Here is a 12,707-nt window from a genome sequence, read left to right on the forward strand (position 1 = left end):
GAGCAATAGTGCAAGGCCATTACCAGTGTCCTTAACAACACATACCTTTGGTTATAAGGTGTCTGTGAAATTAAAGCAAAGTGGATGAGTTTTCATCATGAGCCCTGTGTGTATCACACACCATATGAGCACAAACACGCATGGATATATGCTTGCAAACATAGTGTAAGGATCTTTGGCGCTGCAGGCAAAACTGCAATTTGCCAATGTAGAGCTCCCTGTCCTCATATTATGTCTTTTTTTATCTTTTCTTGTAAAGTGGAGCCACCTACTGGCATTGTCCCAAGTCTGCTGCTTTATAGGATGACTGCTTACCTTCAGGTCAGTATGGGTGCTCTTTCCAGTCCCGGACGTTTGCGTGATATCCGACTGCATTCTGGGTGTCATGGTCTTATTTTAATTCCATTGAACTAATTAGACTAACACACCTGAAATCAATAATATGTAGATAAAATGCTGAGGGCTGAAGACAGTGTCCAAAATGAATTAGAAAGAGGTGGCCCCCCTATTTCTTGCTAAATGCGCACTTCACACGTTGCTTTTCTGTGTTTCCCCAGTTTCTTTACCTATGTCTAACTCACTCACTGTTTCTTTAACTATAGCTTGCTCTCTATCACTCTCTGTTTCTTCTTTCCTTTTGATATCTTTCGATGCTTTATTTCACTCTCTCATCTCTCTTCTATCTTTCTTTTCACTCATTCTCTTTTTTCATTTGTGACCATATCCAGTGGTGACTTGGTCGGAATGGGGGTGGTGGGGTGGGGAGGAGCGGGAGTATTAAACAAAAATAAAAAATAAGAAATGTACCTTCTCCGCCGCACACCTCTCCCGCCACTGCACGCCTCTCCTCCTCTGCTGGAAGCACCGGAAGCACCCAGGCTTCTGGGCTCCTGTTTGGACACTCAGGCAGTGCCTGGGAAGCTGGCCATGTTCTCCACGGGGATGTGCAACACAGCCAAGTGGAGAATATGCCAAGTGCGCATGACGGTTTGGCCAGCCCTAGAGGCCCAGCAGAACTGTCATGTGCACTTAGAGGAGTGCAAAACACTCCTCCCCTGCTCTGGCGCCAGAGCCCAGCCCCACACAACTCCCAAAAGAAAAAGAAAATGATAATAACCTCTTGTTATTATAATTTTCTTTTTCTTTTTATTTACTGCTGTAATAGCAGTGAGATGATGCTCCTCCACCTTATCTTTCTTCTCTTTCTCTTGTTTCTTATTTTCTCTAGTATTCTCACTCGTTGTCTCTCACTCTCTCTCTTTGTCTCACCCTCTGTTTCTTTCACCCTTCCTTTCTTTTTGTCTCATCTATCACTCTCAGGTTAGTTCTATTTCTTTCAATCTTGGGTCCTTTTTATCAATGCTCTTTTCTGTTTCTCTCTTTATCTTTCCCTTTCTTTTTTGTTCCTTCTGTGTCTGTGTGTCGCTCTCTTGTAATCCGTTTCTTCTACCTCTCTTCCTCTTCCTTTTTTCTTCCTTGTTATCCCACTTTATAACATACAAGTCTTCTGTATTACTCTATCTCAATGTCTCTGTCGCTCACTCTACCCTCCTCCTACCCTTCTTTATCACTGTGTATGTTCCTTCTCTCTCTCACACCCCTTGCCTCTCTCCCCACAGGGTGCCATTCTCTATAACCCACCCTCTTTCTCCTATGTGTTTCCTTCTGGCACTACGCCTGTGAAATCCAGTGTTAAAAATGTGAAGTATTTGCTGGAATTCATTGCGCTCCGTGGTTGCGGCTCTGTCTCCGTGTTTGCGTAACACACACAGGCCGTGGTCAGGGTTAGGGGAGCATTCCGCCATAGACAGATGAGCTCAGTGGACTTTGCAAACTGCATTAGAAGCAGTGGCCATATCATGAGAAGATTTGCTGGCACAGTATAGAGCCAAGTGCCTGTTTTATGTGTCTGCAGTGCACAAAGTGAATTAATGTAACCCAGTATTTCCCTGAGTTAGTGGTAATATTTTCAGGTAGAACAGCACGGAAACTGTGACCAAGCGTTGCTGTCTGTACTTTGATTAAAGGGTGTGCAATGTAGGCCTGGGCGGTGAACTCTGCTCCATTAGCGGAGTTTGCAGAGTTTTCTGTACTCTACACTCTGCGGAGCTCACAAAGTGCAGCAAACTCCACTCCGCGTAGTGCAGCAGAGATTTTTCCCCGCTCGCGAATGGTGAGTTGCCAAACGCGAGCTGCTGCTCGGGTAGAATTTCTACTCGAGCGGCAGGAAGATCAGTGTGAACAACAGTTTGCACTGCGCTCTGCTACTTGCGGAACTCTGTGGAGTTTTTTTCTCACTTCGCAGAGTTCCACGTAGCGAAACTCCGTGAACCCTCCCAGACCTAGTGTAATGTCACTACCGCCTTCCCTAGCTTTTGAGTCCATTGATGTCCACTTTGGGAGCCAGCAGCAAGTTACCGCTTGCATCGCTGCCATTTTGAAACAGGCAACACAGTAAAACTGGTGGTTATCATGGAGCTACCACTGCCACTTGTCCTGCTGACTCTGGGATATCTTTGGACTGTACCAACTAACACTGGCTGCTGGGGCATAGCTACCAGCCGCAGGTGCAATTACACTGGGGCCCATTGAACCATGATGATACCTTGAGCTCCTAACAGCAGTCAAAGGAGCCATTTTCCTTGCTTGCATCAGGGCCTGTAGCATCCTTACCAGACTCCTCACTGGATGTGACTGAATGGGGGCAAGACAGAGATCCTTTTGTTTGGCAAAGCTTAGCTCTATTGGACGGAGGACTGGTGACTGGTAGAACTTGGCCCCTTCCTATTGCCCAGCAGAACTGCTAGGAACCTGGGCATACTTTTAGACAACCAATCATCAATGAAGGACCAGATCACCTCCATATGTGGGACCTGTTTTGGTGCTATGCGCCGTGTTAAGAAAACCTTTTAATGGCTTCCACTGAACTCCCAGAGGACACTTACCCAAGCTTTAATCATCATCCACCTGGATTATGGCAATCGCCTCTAACTCATTCCTTTTATCGGAATAGCAAGCAGTCCAAAATACTTCTGCCCGTATGGTAAACAACCTGCCGCCAAGCACCCCATCAGCCTTCACACTCAGAGCCCTACATTGGCTCCCCATCTGTAAGAAGCACTCTTTAAACTGATCTGCCTGACCTATAAATCCTTGTCAGCCTCTGGCCCAAAATACCTTCAGATCCCTCTTACTATGTACCTTCCGAACAAGAAGTCGCAGTCGACCAATCAATTTATTTCATGTCCCCGGCGTATCCGCACTGCTAAACATGAGGGCCGAGCCTTTTCTTACCTTGGCCCGCACCACTGGAACAAACTTCCCCTGTTCATTCGTGCAGGCCGAAGTCTATCCGACTTTAAAAGACACCTTAAAACCTGGCTGTTCTAATGCTGCTTCTACTTCATCTAGGCACGCCGAGATGTCCCTACGGGGATGAATCCAGCACCATATCAAGATCCAAAGAACAGACCATAACATGTACAAAGTGCCAGTTCTGGCCTAACCCTTACCCACTGGTTGTGGGGGAGTCCGCATGTGCTCAATCTTCCCACACTGACTTATCTCGTGAACTTGAGCCTTACACCAGGGGCCAAGGAACAGCGCCTGACAGAGCAGCAGTGCGCAACTCACTAACGTAACGCAAAAACAAGTTGAAAAAAGGTTTCAGCAACTCAACTAATACCATGGCCTCGATTACAAGTGAGAGACACTCTAGACAATGTACTAACACCTGAGACTTGAGCATTGCTCGCAGTAATTTGCATTCTCAATGCAAAACATAGAAAAGGGCATTTACTAAGAAACACACTTATGGAGATTAGGCATAGATGATGGTAAGGCAAATAGGGTGTTTGCATGCAATAGCAGCGTGTGACCCACAAGCACCTGAAAACAGCACACACTATACAAGTATAACAGGAAAACAGCCACAGTAACCGCACCCGTTCTATTCCAATCGCAATTAACAATGGGTTACGTTGATGTCGGAAGGAGAAGGAAGCATATAAACATCTGATTCCGGTAATATCAATCGTTATTTAAGTATAAAGAATTTATACAAGTTTTCAAACAACAAAACAGTAGTTCATAGTGTCCCCAGTGAACATGGAACCTAAAACATTGGTGACACATTAGTGATATGTACATGTGGTTTCCAGTATTTTATGAAGTTGACCATCTTGTTTTAGGTTCCATGTTCACTGGGGACACTATGCACTACTGTATTGTTGTTTGAAAAATTATATAAATTCTTTATACATAAATAACGATTGATATTACCAGAATCAGATGTGTATATGCTTCCTTCTCCTTCCGACATCAACTTAACCCCTTTTTTATTGTGATTGCGCACACGATTATTATCAAAAAGTTACCATATCAATCCACAGGAACCACTGTTTCTGTTTACACTTAGATTACCCTGGTTCCATGTGAGTAGGGTCTCCCTTGTTCCTTTTTCCCGTTCTATTCCAAGCACTGACAAAGCCGACTGTTTCAGCTCCTATGTAATGGAAGGACTGCTAGCAAGCTTCACTTACATATAGCATAGGTAGAGCATGGACACCATAGCAGGCTTCACTATACACAGAGCCAGGTACAAAACAGCAGCACAGACATCCTCTAAAACATACAAAAAAGCACACTGAACATTAACAGCACAGGCAGTCGCAGTGAATGTTTCTCTTTCACACACAGAACAGTGACAGCAAAGGGAGTAGAAGTGAAGCTTGCCTTTTCAGCAAGCATCCTGCAAACCCTCATAATAATACAAAACAAGCATTGGCATAGCCAATAGGTCTCGCTTTTGGGACCTTATAAGTGTTTAGCCATACAACTGTTGCATGGCTAAACACCTATAAGGTCCCAAAGGCGAGACCTATTGGCTATGAAGAGGACTTAAAGAGAGGGCAAGCCACAATGTGATGCAGAGTAGAGGAATAATACAAAGGAAAGGGGACAAACAGTAAAGTAGAATGAAAAGATAGAGGAAGCGATCGGTAAATGCAAGAGAGCAAGAGAGCCAGGATGAAAACAGAGATTAGAAGATGTGTAGGGAAATTGAGGACAGCAAGAGCGCAAAAAAACAGAGTACAATATGAAGGAAAGGAAGGAAGCCAGTCAGAATGTAAGGAGAGAGGAACTGGAAGGCAAGAGGAGGGTGCGCAGGAATATGAAGGAAAGTACACCGGGAGGCGGAGAGTACTGAACTGATCAAACATCAAAGCGGCCGTGCGGCCGCGAAAGTGAAAGTGATCGCGATTCAGATCTTGATTGTGGGAGCGAAGTATATCCACACTCTCAAAATGAAACTAAAGTACTGAGCCTTAACCTGGGGGTTATGGTGCCTAGCCCTGGTAAGACAAATAGTTTCAGCCAGTGCTTAAATTAGGCCATCTGTGTGATCTGGACAATACCGGATACACGTCTCCCAGGCTTCCCTTTGCTTTCACTGTACATTAGTAATGCTAGGAAGCATCGATACTTATATCATTCACAATAAACTGATTAGCAAAAGTTGTGTACAAGTTTCCATCAGTACAATCTCTCTACCTCATCCAGCTAATAGATAAGTCAGTAAAATGATAAACTTCTGCCCTTCAAGTCCAAACCTCTTACTTTTCCGTTTCAGGAATGCATCTGTGAAGAATAATAATAGTGATCAGAGATAGCCTTAAACACAGCGCTCAGGGAAAGACGGCTGTCATGAAAGCCATCGGTGTGAGTGGAGCAGTCCCATCTTTCTGTCAGCCAGGCACCTACACATTGGTTTTGTTTCATGTGGGATAGGATAAACACAAACCTGTGCAAGCATTCTTTCCTTCACCAGACCACTTCCTTCCTCTCCGTCCTCTAAGTCCGGAGCAGGGTGAAGTCCATATTACCTACATGGCATCCTTCTGTCAACTATCCAAAAACATACAAATAACTAAAAGGAAAAACGCCACTTTGAACCAATTTTGCTTTTGCTTCACATTACTCTAAGTGTGACCAATTCAATGCCAATAAAGACCGGGTCTCTCAAGAGCCAAGGCACAGTGGGTCTTGAGGAAGGCATCCACAAGGCAGTGGCCCTGGTTGGATAGGTAAACGACGTTACAGGTAGACACAGATATATGAGACACAGAGGCAAAGGGACACTGGGTCTAGAAAATATCAGACTCAAGGCACAGTGGCAAAAGAATCGAGAACAACAGAAAAAGGGAAGATGAGGATGGGTTAGTCCCAATTATGTGGTGATAGGAAATCAAATAGCCAAGGTAGGATTGTGTCCACTAGAACTTAGGCAAATATCACTACCATCCATGCAAGATATGGAAGAGTCACAAACCCTGCTCTAGGATGACATAAGCTTGCATACGAAGGAAAGTACACCGGGAGGCGAAGAGGACCGAACCGATCAAACATCAAAGCGGGCGTGCGGCCTCGAAAGTGAAAGTGATCGCAATCGCGATCAAGCGCAGCGCGCGCCCGCGCACATGCACTCAAGCTCTAGGCCGGCAGTGGTAGCATTTTTTTTACGCCCTCACAAAAAGTCTCGCCAGACCAGCGCATGCGCTGGGTCAGGCGAGACCTAAACAGAAGAAAAGGGAGGTAGTGTTCTCAAAACTGGGAAGGCCTCTTTAGGGGTGGTATGGGGTCTGGTTCTGAAGAGTACATATGCAATATTGTGCCTAGTACTTTTGTACACCTGGAGTACAGGGGCGTAACACAAGCCCCTTCATCCATGCGATACAAGCCCCCCCCCACCCCACCAACCCCCCCCCCTTTCAGGGACCACAATCCTTCAATGTGCCCCCAAAGAGGCCAAGGGCAATTAATATAAGTGAGATATAAAAGACCTGGGTCCCTTTCATCACATTCAGTGAAGGGGGGCATCTTTTTGATTGCACATTGGCACATTCTTTTCAGCTTTATGGGTCAGCTCTGGAATGTTGTGTACATGTGTGAAGACTTCTTTTAATGTACAGTGTCATACAGTGGAGCTGATTTCGGGGGGGGCTGAATCTTTAAGCAATAGGCAGAGTGGAGCTGCAGGGGCTCTTAGAAGGGGTGAAACAACAGCAAAGCCTCATTAACATGCAAATGGACTTTTAAAGACCTGTGAAGTGCTCGGTGCGGCTGTGTGTGTGCCCGGGAAGCTGTCTCATCCCGGGCTGCCACACACGACGGGGGGGGTGGGGGGCTGAAGCCCTTTGAGTCCAATGGGTGTTGCGCGCCTGGTGTCATGTGTATCAAGTCACATCTTAAGCGGTATTCAGCCCCAGAGCCTCACTTGGAGTATTTCTACACCCTGGAGCACATTTTCACCTACAACTTTAATCTTCTGCATAGGGATACCAAGGTCTCTAAAGATGTTTTGTTCTGTGATATGGTGCCAACACAGAGACACTATGGATTTACGACTACTAACTTTACGTCTGCACTTGGGCCGGAAATTCCAGCCCGGAGGCGGAGCTTCTGGCCCGGAGGCGGAGCTTCTGGCCCAGAGGCGGAGCTTCCGGCCCGGAGGTGGTGATTCCGGCCGGTGGCGGAGATTTAGCCATGGCCGAAATCTCCACCTCCTGGTTGAAAGCTCCGCCTCTGGGCCGGAAGCTCCGCCCCCGGTCCGGAAGCTCCGCCTCCGGGCCGGAATTTCCAGCCCGAGTGCAGACATAAAGTTAGTAGTCGTAAATCCATTCTGTGAATACCAAAAGTAGTAAGTGCATTCTGTGAATACCAAAAGTAGTACGTTTAGGATTTTGTCTTAAGTTAATTCTGTGAATCGGGCCCACCAACACTACCCCTGCACGACCATCCCCCGACCCTCAGTCCTCTCCTTACACTAAAACACGACCCTGCACGATCCCCAGATCCTACCCTAAACCCTCCAACACTACCCCTGCACTACCATCCCCCGACCCTCAGTCCTCTCCTTACACTAAAACACCACCCTGCACAACCCCCCTGACCCTACCCTAAACCCAAAAAAACTACCCCCTGCATGACCCTCCCCGACCTCAATCCTCTCCCTACCCTAAAACATTACCCTGCACAACCCCTGGACACTACCCTAAACCCTAAAACACTACCCCTGCACGACCCTCCTCCAACTCCCAATTCTCTCCCTACACTAAAACTCTACCATGCACAACACCACAGACACTACCCTAAAACACTAAAATAATATGCCCATATGCCCTGCACAAACCTCCCCAACCCCCAGTCCTATCCCTAACCTAAAACATTACCCTGCACGACTCCCAGACCCTACCCTAAAACAGTACACTGCCCTACACACACACACACCCCACCCCGACCCCCTTCTACCCTATAAAAGTAACCCCCACCCCAGCCCCAATCCCCCTTACCTCTCTCTCCTCGTGGGTCCTCGCTCTCCTCCTGGTTCCCGCTGCACGTCGGGTCTGAGGGGGGGGCACGTCGTTGTGAGGAAACTGAAGAACCTCTGTTTCCTCACAATGAGGTGTATCGCCTATATTTTTCACATCGCATGTGCTTTTACCACACATGCCTTTACAACAAAAGTGGTTGTAAAGGCATGCGTGGTAAAAGCACATGTGATGTAAAAAAATGTGTAGTAATGACTACGTGTTGTTACAAGGCATGGGTGGTAATGCTTGCGATGTAATCGTATGCAGGGAAACAGCTACGTTGTAATGGCTGTTTCTCCGACCAAACAGTTCATGCACACTTTGCATGTTCCTACCAGGCTGCATTACACAGCTTGGTAGGAACATGCACAGGCTCCGTGTTCGAGTCTGAGCGCCGAACCACAGCCCTCAGACCAATCACAACTCTGCATTGCAGCGTTGTGTTTGGCTCAGGGGAGCCTGTGTGCTGGGGGCTTCCTGCAGCCGGCAGGACTACAGGAAGGAAGAGGACGAAGGGGAAGCGGCGGCCGGCTATTCTAAGGTAAGTTTTTCTTTGTGTTAATTAACCCCGCCCGCCTCACCACCCTGTCCGGTAGCAGCCGCTACTGATGACTGTACATATGATACTCTGCAGAAAGTACTACATAATCTATTATTTAAATTGACTTAGTCATTAGTTTCCAATTTGCTCCATATAAACAGAGAAAAAGTGCCAGATGTTCTAAACAAGTATGTAGAGCAAAAATCAATTTGGTCCACATCTTATTGCGTTCACATTTGTAAGGGATGTCACGTTTGGAAGGGGAAATGCAAGTCGTTGTGTCATGTTTCAAGCTTCTGACAGCCGCATGTACTGACAAATTAAAATTGGTGCAAATTCTGCTGCGTAGCTATTTAAGCGGAAATCAGTTCCTTATCTGATAATGATTGATTTTGAGGTTGTTTATGTGGGTCTGCTTTATCCACTTCATATTCAGAGTCAACGAGCCTCGGGGCATATTATCAAGGACGGCGTTAAAATTATCGCCGGTTTAGAGGCTCAAAACTGTCGCTAAAGCGGCGATAATGGGCTTGATAATATGCCGCAGAGAATTCCAATAGAAGCCCATGTTGACACCAGAACATGGGCTTCTAGGGAATTCTCTAGGGTATATTATGAAGCCCATTATCGCCGCTATAGCGGCAGTTTTCTGCTGCTAAACCGGCAATAATTTTTAACGCCGTCCTTGATAATATGCCCCCTCACTCGTAAAGAAATGCGGAAGTCTGCACCACCTGGATGTAGCATTACTAATTTCAGTGATTCCCAAAACTCTTCCAGGTTATTCCTGCAAACCCACACTAGCCATCGAAATGTTCCGTAAATTGAATTCTTACATATGTGAATATACCAGTTTACATTCATGGGTGTGGAAAATAACACATGCAAACTTTTTTACTCCACAAAGAAAACCTTGATCCCCCTTCTGTACACCTTCGCAGTTCTGGGCATGTTCACTCCTCCTTCCCTTCCTGGGAAGAGATTACAGCACTACAAGGTGTTTTAAAAGTTTTGAGAATACCTAGAAACATGTAAGGTTGTGGGTGTGAACAACAGACTAGGCGATTCTGCTTTCCACCCACCAGAGTAGAGTTACAATGAAACCGCAGTGTGAGTAAATCTATTTTGTGTGCATTTATTTTTTTACTCATAAGTGAATCTATTTGCACGTATGAATCTGATGCACACACTTGGAGTTTTGAGAATGAGGCTGCTCGCTCTTATGTCCATTGACAAATATTTGTTGTCTGTGGTTTTCTCTGGTCATCCACAGTTACCCTTGGTCTGGCCATGGCTTTGTCCAGGTCGCTTCTTGGGCTTCCTGCAATAAATCTACTTTTCAATGGGGAATAACTGGCGTTTCCTGATTTTCAAAATATGTCACTGCCCTTCTGATGAAAACACTGGTCGTGCTGGTAGTATACAAATCTTCATGGTAATCCAAGGAGTAGTTGAAACACTCTTAAGTCAATCGTAGTTGGGCTTGCAACTATTAGGAGTGAATTTTAACCAGTGTATGAACAATGCAAGCTGACCCTTCCGCTCTGATCACTACTTTATCCTGTATTTTTCCCGAATATAATGTTATTGCTGTTATTCCTCTGCTATCTCTATACCTGTAAAGCGCTCTGATACCCTCAGGGATCATGTTGGCACTATATAAAACTATCAAAATAAATAAATAAATGAGTGTGCTGTAATTTGAAGCTGTCCCTACCACCTCCCCTGAGCATGCAAATGCTGTACATATGTGTGCATTGACATGCCTATATGTTGACTCTGCAGGTTTGCAGAGACCGCAACAAGTTACCCGAAAGTACACTTTCCCAAAATATTCGAGGCCTGGAGTTAGAACAGTAAATTATCAGGTTCTCGGATTTGTGGTCCTATTTCCGTGCCTTTTCAGTGTTTTTCAGAAACCATAAAAGTCTGACAACGTCTGGGAGAGACAGACGTCAAAACACCAGCATTGGTTGCACAACATTAAGTCCTGTCCCAATCATGGATGTAGTCATCACATGTGCAGCAGGTGCAGTTGCACCAGAGCCCAGATGTCTGAAGGGGTCACTGCTCCCCAATTATGACTGTCTCTTACCACTCAACCAGGGGACATGAGTCCCACGTTCCTAGCTTGCATTATGGCTCATGGCACACTTGCTACGCCACTGGCCCCGGTCCAGTCTCCAGCATTCCCGGCCCCATTCGCACAGGCAGCCTTGACGACATTACTGAACCAGAGAAGAAAACATGGCCAGCTGATCTGAGAATAACAACAGCTTCCGCCTCGCGTCTTTCTGTGCACCAACTGCCTCTCCTCGCGTCAGCCTGTTTCTCGCGGACACGCTCTACCCGTGAACACATTGGGTGAACATATTTTTAGAATATATTTTTTTTCTCTCCGACAAAGGCGGTAAACAAAATCTTCCGATAAGGCATGGTTTGCCTTTTCTCCCACCCCTACCCAATTTGTTTGCCTTTTTTTTCTCCATGGGACTGTTTTGCAGAACGATATGACTCCATAGAATATTCTAGGGAGTAGTGGAGAAGGGCCTGGTTGTTTAGAGTACTTTTTTTCTCATTGTCTTTAAATTGTATTACTTTATTTATGTATTCATTCATTTATTCATTCAATCATTTATGTCTTTATTCATTCATTTAAATATTCATTTATTTATTTATACATTCTTATAAAGCACACTCAACCAGCGGGTGTCAGCAGGCTGTGCACAAAACTAAGTGTAGTTAGATGCAATAATACATAGAAGGCAGCTGGACACAAAATCGCCATTTGATCAAGAAAGAGTGAAAGACCAGTTCAAACCAGAGGAGCTGAAACAGGAGGCAAAGGCTGAAAGGATGTTTGGAATAGGAGTGTGCGAGGAGAGAGGTAGAAGAGGGATAGAGAGAAGAAGAAACATAGAAAGAGTGGGGGGGGGCACTAGGGAGAGAGTATTTACCTAGGAGAGAGGAGGAAGAAGAAACAAGGAAAGAACGGGGGGCACTAGGGAGAGAGTATTTACCTAGGAGAGAGGGGGAAGAAGAAACAAAAAAGGGAGAGGGGCACTAGGGTGAGAGTATTTACCTAGGAGAGAGGAGGAAGAAGAAACAAAGAAAGAGTGGGGGGGCACTAGGGAGAGAATATTAATCTAGGAGAGAAGAGTAAGAAGAAACAAAGACAGAGTGGGGGGCACTATGGAGAGCGTATTAACCTAGGAGAGAGGAGGAAGAAGAAACAAAGAAAGAGCAGGGGCACTAGAGAGAGAGTATTTACCTAGGAGAGAGGAGGAAGAAGAAACAAAGAAAGAGCTGGTGGCTCTAAAGAGAGAGTATTTACCTAGGAGAGGGGAGGAAGAAGAAACGAAGAAAGAGCGTGGGCACTAGGGAGAGAGTATTTACCTAGGAGAGAGGAGGAAGAAGAAACAAAAAAAGAGAGGGGGGCACTAGGGCGAGAGTATTTACCTAGGAGAGAGGAGGAAAAAGAAAGAAAGAAAGAGCGGGGGCACTAGGGAGAGAGTATTAACCTATTAGAGAGGAGGAAGAAGAAACAAAGAAAGAGCGGGGACACTAGGGAGAGAGTATTTACCTAGGAGAGAAGAGGAAGAAGAAACAAAGAAAGAACGGGGGCACTAGTGAGAGAGTATTTACCTAGGAGAGAGGAGGAAGAAGAAACGAAGAAAGAGCGGGGCACTAGGGAGAGAGTATTTACCTAGGAGAGAGGAGGAAGAAGAAACAAAGTAAGAGTGGGGGGCACCAGGGAGAGAGTATTAACCTAGGAGAGAGGAGGAAGAAGAAAC

The sequence above is a fragment of the Triturus cristatus genome, chromosome 10, assembly GCF_964204655.1.
Source record: "Triturus cristatus chromosome 10, aTriCri1.1, whole genome shotgun sequence".
NCBI classification, from domain to species: domain Eukaryota; kingdom Metazoa; phylum Chordata; class Amphibia; order Caudata; family Salamandridae; genus Triturus; species Triturus cristatus.